At 39.8% G+C, this 13,626-nt stretch overlaps 1 non-coding gene across 1 annotated transcript; it reads right to left on the bottom strand.

The window, feature by feature from the left end:
- Positions 1–10,844: 10,844 nt before the first annotated feature.
- Positions 10,845–10,924, bottom strand: LOC126017224 (small nucleolar RNA SNORD20). Its single transcript, XR_007498860.1, has one exon. It is a non-coding gene; the product is annotated as a small nucleolar RNA SNORD20 (small nucleolar RNA).
- Between the last annotated feature and the right edge of the window lie 2,702 nt (positions 10,925–13,626).

The following is a 13,626-nucleotide window of genomic DNA, read 5'->3' as shown; positions in this document are numbered from 1 at the left end:
GACGTTATTTACTCTTGGCCCCAGCCCTGGCTTCTGCCCTTCTATCGGCCATAAAAGTAATAGCCCGTGTTTGCGCACAATGACAAATCAGACAAGGCAAATATTAGACCTGTGGAGTACAAATCCACCTGAACTTCTCCTGATCCCTTATCACAAGGTTATTTGGATGTGTCAGAATAAGAGGATTTGGTTCTGTTTCCTGATCAGCACAAATCTTGTAAGCAGGCAGAGCAAATAGGCAAATACAGTTTGATTTGGAGGGGTGTAGGCAAAGGTTTCTGTTCAATGCCCTATTCCTCCACAGCATCTATCTCCTTTCAGGGGTCCTCAAACTTTTTAAACAGGGGGCCAGTTCACTGTCCTTCAGACTGTTGGAAGGCCAGATTATAGTAAAAACAAATATTATGAACAAATTTCTATGCACACTGCATATATCTTATTTAGAAGTGAAGAAACAAAATGGGAATAAATACAATATGTGGCCCGCGGGCCGTAGTTTGAAGACCGCTGTGACCTGATTTAAAATGCTGCCTATGGGAGGGAATATTTGCATTTCAAGTTACAGCTAGAGTTTAAGTTGAAGAAATGCCTCGTTAGTTGTTGAATTAACATATATTCATCTAGGTAGTGTTCCTGTTTCAGCACGGGGGGTCAAATTAACAATAAGGGGTCAACATTTTTTGTGCATATGAAGATGAGTTAGTTTCTACTCATCTTTTAATGTTGTTTGTTAGCTTACTTTGGGGCTCATTCTCAATAGTGATCAGGGCTTACTCCTGGTGGTACGCAAGGGACTATAAGGGTCAGTCATGAGGAAGGCAAGTGTCTTATACCTGTACTATCTTTCCAATCCTGAGATAATTTCTTTTTTTTTTTCAGGTGCTTTTGCTACAATGATTTTTTTTCTTTAAATAACTTTATTTAAGCACCATGATTACAAACATGTCTGTAGTTCAGTTTCAGTCATAAAAAGAGCACCCCCTCCTTCACCAGTGCAACATTCCCACCACCAGTGTCCCCCATCTCCTGGTCTCTATATTCTTCTTCAACATAGATGTCTGCTTTTGATATTTTGTAATAAATGAAGACCTATCAACCTAGATCATGAAGAGAAGAATTTAACTAGTGCTGTAATAAAATGTCAGGAAACTCAGAATTTTACCTCTGCAGTACCCATAAAATTCTTTGGAGCTAATTCTTAGTTGGATGGTGTGTCTAAAAACTTCCATGTGGCTTCTTATTAATGTGTTCTAAGTGAGGTCCATGTTTTGACATTGGAAAACTCAGACATATCAACGTCAACTGTCAGTCATTGTTGAACCTGGTTTAAAAGAAAAATAATGGCCAAGGCATGATCCAGAAGAATGGGGTCATGGAAGGTTCAAGAAAAGTCGGGAGATTTGGTTTAACTTAATTATAAGGTCTAAAATACTCTTTTAATGTTTCATTTTGACAGTGAGACCTTAAGATACTGAAGATTTCCTCCTAGATATAATCTTCACTTTATTCAAGAGTGCATAGCTTGGAGTAGATAAAATACACTATTTTAGAAAAATGACTCCATTTGGAAACAACTTGGGGTAGTCAAATGGCAATCAACTGCAGAGGTCCAAGGCTGCCAGGGCTCAGTGCTGCAAGGCTTGCAGGAACCTGTGGGTCCCAGCTGTCATGTGGGGCCTTGTGTCCACTCAGAAATGACAACATGTAGTGACCATCCACCCAGGACTGAGAGAGAGAAGAGAGAAAGAGAAACTAAGTATGGTTTTTCTTCCTCCTGGAATCTGATGCCTGCCATTGCTGCCCTGAGATTTCTAAGCGAGAAAGAGAGAGAAATAGATGGAAATTCACCTGGCCAGAGGTGGCGGGGTTGGGCGTAGGGGTAGAAGGGTGAGGGAAGAAGTCCCAGATACAAAAAAGAAAGAGAAAGGAATAGATACAAAGCAGGCATCATCTTGTTGATTCTTTATTTCGGCCTCCCATGAGCCAGCAGGCGCTGCTATGGTCATTATGAACCCTCCTCCAAAAGTCCAGATTTTTTCTTTCATCCAGGGTCTGACAGGGTGTGTGTTCCAGGGGCATATCCAGGGGGGGGATGTGCCCAGGTTTAACCATCATTCAGTAGGGTTACCTAAGGAGCGTGTCCAACTCCGACTTCCATACATCAACAACCAACCTTTTCTTTGTTAATTTATACATCAAATATCAGACATGTTTTTCTAATTGGTGAAAAATATTGATTTGTATAATTGTTATTAAAAATGGAATCTAATGCATAAATTTCAATGTCAACAAGATGTACAGTTGAATACTAATATCTTAGACACACCCTTCAACCCTTCATTCTAGATCTTATTGATAGCTTGCATAGAAAACTACCAAAGCCAGTAGCCAGTACCCCATGTATAATGTTCTACAACCTAGAGTTCCTAAATGTTTTATTTTTATTCAAATCATTAGATTTCTGGAAGTTTTACTTTGGAGTGCAGAATTCTATCACTGCAATATTATGTTTGGTTTTCAAAAGAATACATCATACTAAGTGAGGTCACTATAAAAGAACTGAGAGTCAGAACTGGATTGAACTGACAAAATATTTTGTACAAATTATTTTTCCTGCCCTTTCATGTTTAATAAATGTTTTGCACATAGATTTTTCAATTATGACCTGATCTCTTTTTTTTTTTTTTGGTTTTTGGGCCACACCCGGTGACGCTCAGGGGTTACTCCTGGCTATGCCCTCAGAAGTCGCTCCTGGCTTGGGGGACCATATGGGACGCCGGGGGATCGAACCGCGGTCCATCCAAGGCTAGCGCAGGCAAGGCAGGCACCTTACCTCTTGCGCCACTGCCCGGCCCCATGACCTGATCTCTTAATCTGTTACTGAAAGTCAAATTGAATAGTATTATCTTATTTGTTACCTTATTTATTTTAAGCATTTTTGTTTGTTTATTAGGCCACACTCAGTGATGTGTAAGGGAAATACCTTGTTCTGTGTACAGAAATTACTCCTGGCTGACTCAGGGACCATATGGGATGCCGAAAAGCAAATGGGCATTGGCCATGTGCAAGGCAAAAGCCCTCCCCACTGTGCGATCACTCTGGCTCCATCTTAAGCATTTTGTTTGCTTGTTTGTTTTGGGGTCACACCCAGCAGTACTCAGGAGTTACTCCTGGCTCTGTGCTCAGAAGTCACTCCTGGCAGTCTTGGCGGACCATATGGGATGCTGGGATTCGAACCTCAGTCCTTTCTGTGTTGGCCAGGTGCAAGGCTAACACCTTACTACTGTGCTATCACTCCAGCTCCAAGATTTTTGTTTGGTTTGGTTTTGGGGCCACACCCAGTGGCGCTCAGGGATTACTCCTGGCTCTGTGCTCAGAAATAGCACCTGCCAGGCTAGGGGGACCATATGAGATGCAGAAATAGAACCAAGGTCCCTCCCGGGTTGAATGCGTGCAAGGTAAATGTCCTAACACTGTGCTATCTCTTAAGCATTTTTAATAGCAACTTCTCTATCAAATAAAGAGAACCACAAAGTGTTATAAATGGCCATTTATTTTTTCGTTCTATACAGATGTCATCTGAAATATTTTTCTAGTAAGATAATTATATGATGTGGCATATCACTATATGTCTATAGATATATCCATATATAATCTGTATATTCTCTACATATAGTCTTTATAGACTATGATGTATATATATTTAAATTTTATTTTATAGAAACAATTGTATGTATGTATTTTAATATAAAGTTTTTTGGAGACTCTCTAGGGATACAGGAAGCAGGCAAGGGACAACCAGATGGAGTAGAAAGCTCTGCATCCTTGAATTGGAGATTGTGCCCCAAACTAAAAGAAATCTTCAGGGAGTCAAAGAAATAGATTTTCTCTTGCCTTGGTTCTGCCATCAAACACTATTCCGTTCTTGGATTTTCCACTTGGATTTAATTATTCATGGCTGCAAAGAAAAGAAGATAAATAGCAAAATATTGCAGTTTCCCTGACTCTCAAGGTCTATGGTTTTCATTTATAGGAGCCCTCAAGGGTGGAGACCAGTGGATTTCTCTACTTTTTTGGCAAGTCATCAAGAAGACACCTTGGTCCCAACAGACAGACTTCTCTGGCTTGCAATTTAGCTACCTGGAGAGCTGATCTTATATCCACAATCTCGTTTTTTCAGCAGAGTATTCTTGGGGGACTGTGGGGAATTTCAAATACTAACAACTTGGGGTGAAATGAATGGTTTTTTTTTTCTGGGAAGATATATCCATTATTGAAACAGAATGTTGAATTATTTTTCTCCTAAAAATGAGAGAATGTGAAAGGAAGAGAGAAGTTTGGGGCCAATCTTAGAGAGGAAGGTTGATAAAGTAATATGAGTGTGAGTGGCAGCTCTGGAAAGTCTGCAAGTCCCCAGACAGTAGATACTGAGACAGAAAACAAAATCATATGTGATTGTTTAGCAAAGTGGCAGTAAATGGTCAATACTCTTTTCACAGGCCTAAAGCCATTGCACAAGTCATTAATGAATCACAGTTCTTAACTTCTCGGGATTGAGAACAAGAATAGTCTTCATAAAAGTAGAAGTTTCCTTTGTCCTACAACCCCCCAAGCCTTCCAGTCATCTGCCCCCCATCTTCACACTATTCCTGCTGCTTCTTTTCTCTTTGTTGATGAGCTGATTCAGAGGGAAAATTCAGGTTAGGCTGTAACCAAAACATGAGAGAAGAGGTGCAGAGCAATTTCTGACTGAGACTAGTTCAGAGGCCACTTCACTGTCTCATCTGAAGCTGACATGGTGTCCACCCTCCTGTGCTTGAGGTCACATGCTGGCATTTCTAACATACTGCACATGTCGTATTCAGAGAGCACAGGTTGCTTTTGCCTCAGAAGGAAGCCCAGGCCACTGGAAAATATCATCCAGGAAGGGCAGCAATAGTCTCACAGTCTTATTGATCATTCAGTATGTTTTTGCGAAATATTTTCCTATAGAAGTAAGTCAGAAGAAGGATAAATACAGAATGAGATCACTTATATCACTTATATGTGGTATTTAGAATAACTGCATGAAGAAATGCAATGGTCTAAATGGGAGTTGTCACAAACACCCTTGGCCCAGAGATAGTGAGGAGAAAGAAAGGAACTGAGTGAAAGAGGAGAAACACAATTATGAAAGGATGGGGGCCAGGGGCCAAGCGGTTTCAGGTGCATATTAGTGGAAAAAGAACAGAACTAAAATTCAAGCCAAAGGCAACAAACAATAGAATTAAGAGACCCAAGCCTTAACAATTTACACTTAAAATGGGCCCGTTATATTGCAGGCTGGAGGTAAGGAGTGGTGGTATAGGATGTACTTTGGGAACGTTGGTGGAGAGAGTTGAACACTGGTGGTGAGACTGGCTCTGATTCATTGTGTGTCTGAAACCCAACTATAAAAGACTTTGTAAATCACAATTGTTTCAATAAAATATTTCTTTAAAAAAATCTCTTCTCATCACTTTCTAGAGCTCAGGAGATATGACAGAGCAAGCAGGAGATTTATCTCAGCTTGTTCTAATGTTCCTGAATCGTAATTTACTAGGTCTGATACTTAATCGTGCTTAGTAAGTATAGAATTCCGAATTGTGAACTATTTTCCATTGGAATGGTAGAAGTGCCATTTGACTGCCTTTAGGGTCTATCAGGGTGCTGTAGAAACCTCTCTGTACATCCCTCAGATCTCTCAAACACCTCCCTCTGTTTTTTGTTTACTTTTTTTTGTTTGTTTTTGTCTTTAGAGCATGCCAGTTTATTGAATTGTACTGGGATATCTTGAGATTTAGTAAAGATATACTTTGGCAGCAGTGCTCTTGCTCTGTTTATATAGGACCCTCACTTTCTCCATTTTAGAAATTCTCCTGTTGTTTGACATGTCACCATTTTCACTGTTCTCTTTTCTAGAATAAATTTTTAGTTGGGTATTTTAAGTCCAAGCCTTATTATTTAATTTACATTATTTTTCTTTCCATTTTGCCAATGTTTTGTTGGTGGTACTTTTTATTTATTTAAAAAATTTTAAATTTAATTTAATTTAATTTAAGAACCATAACATGGTTATTGGTAATTGAGTTGTAGGCATACAACATTTCAACACTAATCTCACCACCAGTGGCTACTCCTATGACCAGTGTCCTCATATTCAACCTCCACTTATGCCCCACACATTTACCCACCTTCTGCCTTCCACCTTGACAGGAATATTACAAAGTTTGATGATTGCAGCTTTGATCTCATGTTTTCAGTGTTTATCCCCCACACATTTACCTACCTTCTGCTTTCCACCTTGATAGGAATATTACAAAATTTGATGATTGCAGCTTTGATCTCATGTTTTCATGAGATCATGAAATGTGTGTGTTTGACCTGGCATTCTGCTCCCACCCTAGGGTGGTACCTGATTCTGCTCCAACCATTGGGTGGTACCTGATTCTGGGGCATAAAAACAAGGGCCTGAGGAAGGTGAGAGCTTTTTTCCTGGACCATTCTTAGGCCTTTTGGCTTCGGCCTCATCACGGAATAAAGAGCTGTTTCTTTGGAAGCCTGACTGCCTGTTGGCTTTCCCCCGTATCACCTCAGAACCGCTGACTGAACAGGGGTAACATGTGTGCTCCAAGCTGGAGGAGAAAGGCCTCATCCTCCAACCCTCCATTAGTCAACTTCTTCAGAGGCTGACTTGCAACATTATGGCGCCCGGACAGGCTGAACCTGGACCCTCAATAACTGTAAGGCCTAAGAATAGGTCCAGGAAAAAAAGCCTATCGACTTCCACAGACCCTTCTTTTTATGCCCCAGAATCAGGTACCACCCAATGGTGGGATCAGGTACCCTCCAATGGTGGGAGCACAATCAGGTACCACCCTAGGGTGGGAGCAGAATGCCAGGTCACACCCTAGCGTAGGGCACAATCACCGATCAGGGGAGGGTCAGTAACATAATAATCCCATTGAAATGTTTACATACACGACATTATCATTCTCTTCCAAAGTTTTCTTCCAACAGTTTATACGTAAACTTCTGCCTAGATAGTTGTTCTTTTTTGTTGCATCATTTCAGTCATGAGTCATTTTCTGAGTTTCCAGATGAATAGTCAAAGCGAGCAGACAAAGCCCTCAAGACTTCCAATGTCTTAAAATTCATTAGGTTAATATGGAGCTTTGCTGATCTGTCCCCGTTTGTGGCCAGGTGGGTTGAGACAGTATGAGACTCCAGTGGGTCACATCGAGGTTTTGATCTGCCTCTAAAATTCTCATGCAACCTAGTTTCATGTTGTCATCAAATTCTTTGAAGGCAGAAGAACATTGTCACTGTAACTGAATTGGGAAGGAAAGTTTGGACCAGTGGCTCCTTTCCAACACATCAATCAAATAACATCCTTTCCAAACAACATCAGTTCAACAACATCAATCATTCTATGAATATCAGATTGGAGGTACTGTGGAGTCATGATCCTTCTGCCTAGTTCTGGATGGAATTAGAAGGCAAACTACGGCCCTTCCAACAACACCAGAAAATGGTGGAAAGGTCACTTGGACGTGTAGCCTCAGCTTTTTTGTTTTAGGGCCACACCCAGCAGCACTCAGAGGTTATTCCTCACTTTGTATTCAGAAACCATTCCTGATGGGCTCAAGGTACCATATGGGATGCCAGGGATCAAACTTGGGTCAGCAGCATGCAAAGCAAATGCTTCTAGCCCCTGACCACAGGGTTTATTTTTTTTAATTTTTTTTTTTTATTGAATAACTCTGAGATGCAGAGTTAAAAAGTTGTTCATGGTTGGGTTTCAGTTATATAATGCTCCAATGCCCTTCACTAGAGTTTCTTTTCAGCTAGAAGTTTCCCCAGTTTCTCTATGCAAGCCTGCCTGTATGGCAGATATTTTTCTTCTCGCTCTTTTAGGTACTGCGGTTTGCAGCAGGGTTTTTGTTTGCTTGTTTGTTTTAACTGGCATTCCAATCTTAGAATTGAGTATTGCATCATGTACTGATTCCCTTTGAGCTGGGTTTTTACAAGGACATTATTTTCCATTTTGTGCTTTCTTTAGGGAGTATTTAGGACTGGAATCCAATAGTTACAGAGTTGGCAAACTTGAACTTTCTTGGCCATGACAGTTCTTGATTAAAAGATAGATTCCTTGGAGCCAGAGTGATAGTACTGTAGGTACTAACAGTATTTGCCTGGTATGCGCTGACCAGGTTAAATTCCCTGTGTCCCACAGAGTCTCCCTGTGTCCCACAGAGTCTCCCTGAGCACCTCTAGGAGTGATTCCTGAGTGCAGAACCATATTAACCCCCTGATAACTGCTGAACGTGGCTGCCCAAAAAACGAAAGAAAAACAAATTTCAAGTTGGCTTTTCTTATATGTTTTGAAGTTGGGGAGTGTGCCATGGCCCGTTTGCCAGAATAAAGCCTCAGAAAGGAGCCCAAGACAGGATACCAGGAGAAAGCAAACACAAGTGGCAGGTGTTATCAGAGCTTAGGAGTTTCAAATATGTCCTTTTCCGTTTTCAAAGAATGGTCACAAAAGAAAAGTTGTTGGAAATGTCACATTTTCTTTTTATAGGCAAACTGTTTTTGCATCTTGAGTCTGTCCACTGGGAAATCTGTTTTTAACAGGTAAATCTTTCAGAAGGTGGCTTTGCTACTTTTAATTTGGCCTCAGAGATACAAACTTATTAATTCTATTAAGACCAAATATTTCCATCAGTATAATAATGTTCAAATTCTGTAATGTGTTATCACACTGCTGGGAATGTAGGCTGAGGAAGTAATTCTGGGAAAGAAAATACACAATTTTACCTGTTTGATTTTTTTTTGAGTTGAAATTATGTTATCAGTGCAGGACCATTAGGACCAACCTTATTGTACCATAAGAAGGAGGTTATGTAAACTATGCCACTTGTGAAATAGAAAATTCACATTATTATTATTTTGTTTTGTTTTATTTGGGGCCATATCTGGCTGCTCTCAGGGCTAACTCAGGAGTGCTTAGGGATCACTCCTAGTGATGCTCTTAGACCATATGGAGTATCTGGACTCAAACATGAGTTAGCAGCATGCAGGAAAAGTGCCTTATTTACTGTACTAACTCTGCAGCCTGCTTTCACACTCTACAAGTACAAGAAAAAGAATATCTGGTTGAATTGTAGTGAAAAATAAAACACAAATTAGAACTTGTATTTGATTATAACTTTTAAAAATGCATTTACTAGACCTAGAAGAATTAACAGAGCAAAAGTTAACTGGAGTGATAATAACATGGGTAAGGCTCTTGCCTTGTACATGGCCAATCCAGATTTTTTTCAGGTACCACATATAGTACCTGGAGCATGGCCAGGAGTAAACCCCAAGTACAGGGTCAGAAGTTTAGCCCTGTCAGGCCCCTAAATCAAATAAATAAATAAATAAATAAATAAATAAATAAATAAATAAAATTAAAATACAAAGGCAAATATATTGCTCTGCTGGGGGAAGTTAGGGTGATCTTGCTTGTGCATATTTTGTGTTCTTGTGTGGTTACCGTGCAACCTCATTTGGAAACAGGAAAGCAACTGGTAATCCCCACTCACTGAAAGCCCTTCCCAGGTGGGTCCCATGGAATAATGCTTAGGTCTAGAACATGAAGCTTTCCAGGGAAATAACACTAAGCCCTACAAAGAAAAGTCTGGGGCCAAATTAATGTTGGACTTGCATTTGTTCTCCTTAAGATTCTTATAGTGCCTTCAGGATGCTCATCAAGGATATGATAAACAAAAAGAAAAAATAAAGATGCAGCATTAGCAAGAAGTCACAGCTTACCCTTCTCCCCCTTAACTCGTACCCCCTCAAACCTCTTGTCCAAGTTTTCTGTATGTCTCATGACCTATTGATCCAGCTCTGGATAATTGCCGAACCTGATGTGGTTTCTTTTTTATTGTAGAAATAGCAAATACTTCTTCAATGTTTAAATTATGGCACTAGTCATACATCTTCATCTTTCACTATCTCCTTCAGGCCTTGGGTCCTTGAGAAAACCTTTCTGACCCCTAAAGGCAGAAGGATCCTTACTTTTTTATTGTCATCACCCCTCTTAGCCTTTTTGTAAGAGCTACTGCTATTCTAGGTCAGTTATAAGTGTACTATTTAGTGAGAAGAGGGATTTTCAGTACTCTCTATACTTGAGAAAGAAACTGGGAGCCTTCACACCATAGGGATGCAGGTGTACTGTACAGTTAGTTTCTTTTGTTGAGTCTGTATGTGTAAGACATTGGTACTTTCAATATTTGGGTAGTGCTCAGGGCATTCTTCAGGCAGTGCTGTGACCATTAGCAGTGTCAGGAATTTAAATGAGGTCAGCATGTATGAGAGCCTTTACCTCTGTACTATCATAGCCTTTTCTTCCATGGCGCCTTCTGATTGGGTGAAAGTGGCAGCTCCTTAAGTCAAGATGCCAGTGAGCTTTATTTAGCTTGTACATTGCTAGGGCCTGTTGCTAGTGGAAAGATAAAGTAATCATATATATACATGTATATGTGCATATGTGTTAATGAAAATGAGGTTAGACCATAGTCTAGATCTGAAGACGGGAGTATGGATTTTAGGGCTCCAAAAACTTAGCATTAAGATGAATAAATATTTTAACATGATCATTTTTGTAATATCTTTATTTAGACACCATGATTACGAACATGTTTGTAGTTGGTTTTCAGTTATAAAAAAGAACTCCTCCTTTACCAGTGCAACCTTTCCACCACCAATGCCCCCCATCTCCTTCCTTCCTCACCCCTTGCCTGTATTAGAGACAGGCATTCTTTTTTTTTAATTCTTCTTTGGATCAGAACTTGACCATCTAGAGGAATTTTCTTGATGTTTCTTCAGTTATTTCTCAGATAATCAATCACCATGTCCAGAGACAGGCATTCTATTTCTCTCACTCACTCCCATTGTCATGATGGGAGTTGTCAGTGTAGTTCTTTCTCTAATTGCACTCACCACTCTTTGTCGTAAGCTGCATATCATGGGCTAGTCTTTCCAGCCCTCATCTCTATTTTCTCTGGGTATTATTAAAATAATGTCTTTTATTTTTCTAAAATACTACAGATGCATGAGACTATTCTCTCTATCTCTTTCTCTCTGGATTATTTTACTAAGCATAATAGTTTCCATGTCCTTCCATATATAGAAAAAGTTCATGATTTCATTTTTCTTGACAGAAGCATAGTATTCCATTTCTTTAGCCACTCATCTATTTTTGGGCATCTTGTTTTTTTCCCCAAGTTCTGGCTTTTGTAAATAGTGCTACAATGAATATAGGTGTCATTTTTGTATTGTGTTTTTGCGCTCCTAAGGTATAGCCCCAGGAGTGGTATAGTTGGGTCATATGTATAGGTATAGCCTTAGGAGTGGTATAGTTGGGTCATATGGAAGCTTAATTTTCAATTTTTTGAGGAATCTCCATATTGTTTTCCATAAAGGTTGGATTAGACAGCATTCCCACTAGCAGTGGATGAGATTTTCTTTCTCCCCACATCCCTACCAGCACTTACTGTTTTGTGAGGTGTGCCAGTCTCTATGGCATGAGATGGTATCTCTTTGTTATTTTGTTTTGCATTTTCCTGATGACTATTCACTAACAAGATGTTTTAAAGAATGGAAAGTAAGACAAAATCTTTGGTCAATAAAATATCAGCATCTTTGAAAATTACAGGATTAATCATAGCTATATATTTATTTAACCTAGTAGAATCTGAGACAAAGTGAAAATCAATAATACTGATTCTGTATTTTATTGTAAACCATTGGCGTTAGGTGCATTATGTATTTTTGCATTAATTTTTATTATCATATATCACACTAAATAATATTTATTGAGGACAAGATTTGTCTTGATCGCTGAAGTATTTCATGACTTCTTCACTTTGGAGTCTGAAGCAAGTCCCTTGCTTGCTTTATGAAGTCCCAGTTCAGCAATAAACACATTTTTGAAATTGGTCTTCTGACTTTGCCTGTACACCCATCATTCATTAAACTTTGAAAAAGGAAAGCACCCAGAACACTCTTCCAATGCTACAGCATAAGCCAACATCTGTAAACCAGAGTTCCTTAAGAAAGAACTTTTTCAAAGATAGTACAAAGGGGAGGGCACTTGCTTGGCATGTGGTGTACTTAAGTTTGATCTCCATCCCATATGGTCATCTTATCCCCATCAAAAGTGATCCCTGTATGCAGCTTCAGGAAAAAGCCCTGACCACTGGGTGTTTCCCCAAAGCAAGACACCCCCAACCCAAAACTTTTTCTCTGAGAGAAATCTTTCAAATGATCTGTAATGGAATCCAAACTGGGGCAATGTGGGATTACAGGATTTGTTTGTCTCTATGTCAATCAATTCCCACATGGTTTCTCATTGGATGTTATTTTATAAATAACATATTCTGAGATAAAATAGATTATTTTAAAAGAACATCTGTCATTTTCTGTGCTAAGTCTAAGTTTTCCAGACAAATACTATAATCCCACAGGGCAGAATGCATACATCCTTCATGTGAAAGCTCTCCTTATTAGGGTGAGGGTGTGGAAGAAGTTAGAGGAGACGTAATGATACCTCTGTGACATTGGACTATCCCTGAGACAGAAAATTCAGGACGCCTTCTACCAGAATCAATGGTTTAGGCCTTTTCAGTGGCTCCATACATGAAGCTTTCACCTGGTAGTCCATGAAGGTTGATTGGGTGAATTCTAAGGAGCACATATTGGTACAAACACTTAACTATTCATTACTAGCGAGGAGAAAAGCCAATGATGGTGCTTCATCTCAGAACCATCCCAGCACCTGGAAGCTCAACTGAGTCATTGATGTAAAGGTGAGTGAAGCAAGGCTCCCGAGACTATTTTACTGTGAAAGCTTTTGTAATACAATGAACCTTAGAGACACCAGAGATTTAAAGAAACTCCTCAGATATTCTTGCCAGGAAAGTATGAGTAGGATAGGAGAGTTTTTGAGAGACAAAACTGGCTGGAGTAAAAAACAAACAATAAAATACCCAAGATAGAAGAGTGGCACTGAAAGTCCAAACAGGCCCAGGAAGTAGGAATCACTATATAAAAATTTAGGGTCAGGAGACTCTTCCTGACACAAAGTGGAGAGGGGCTGTGCTAGCCTCAACTCTGTCAGCGCTAGAACAGTCAAAGGCATAGTAGAACTTACAGGGCCTTTCTCTGTGCATATGGAGGAATCTTAGGAGCTGTAATAGATGGAATAAATCATCAGAGAATGAAGAGAGAACTTCCCAAAGCCCGGGGACTAGGCATGTTCCCCAAACTGGCTGGACAGAGCTGCACTTATGAGGAAAACATGAGAAATGAAAACATAACCAAAATACAGGAAGACAAGAAGAATTTCTGTCTGCCATATTATGTGTGAGATGGGCTCAAACTCCATCACTCAGTGGATACTGAATGACTACCTTTCTGGAAACTCCCAGAGAGAAAGAGAAAAGAGGTATGTGGAGAGGATAAGGAATTCACTTTATTGTGAGACTTAGATATATAACTCATGGTCTGTCCCAGGTCAGCCACGTATAAGGCAAATGCCCTAGCACTGTGCTCCAGCCC

The sequence above is a fragment of the Suncus etruscus genome, chromosome 8 (genome assembly GCF_024139225.1).
Source record: "Suncus etruscus isolate mSunEtr1 chromosome 8, mSunEtr1.pri.cur, whole genome shotgun sequence".
Taxonomy (NCBI): Eukaryota; Metazoa; Chordata; class Mammalia; order Eulipotyphla; family Soricidae; genus Suncus; species Suncus etruscus.
This window is presented reverse-complemented; position numbering and strand designations above follow the sequence as displayed.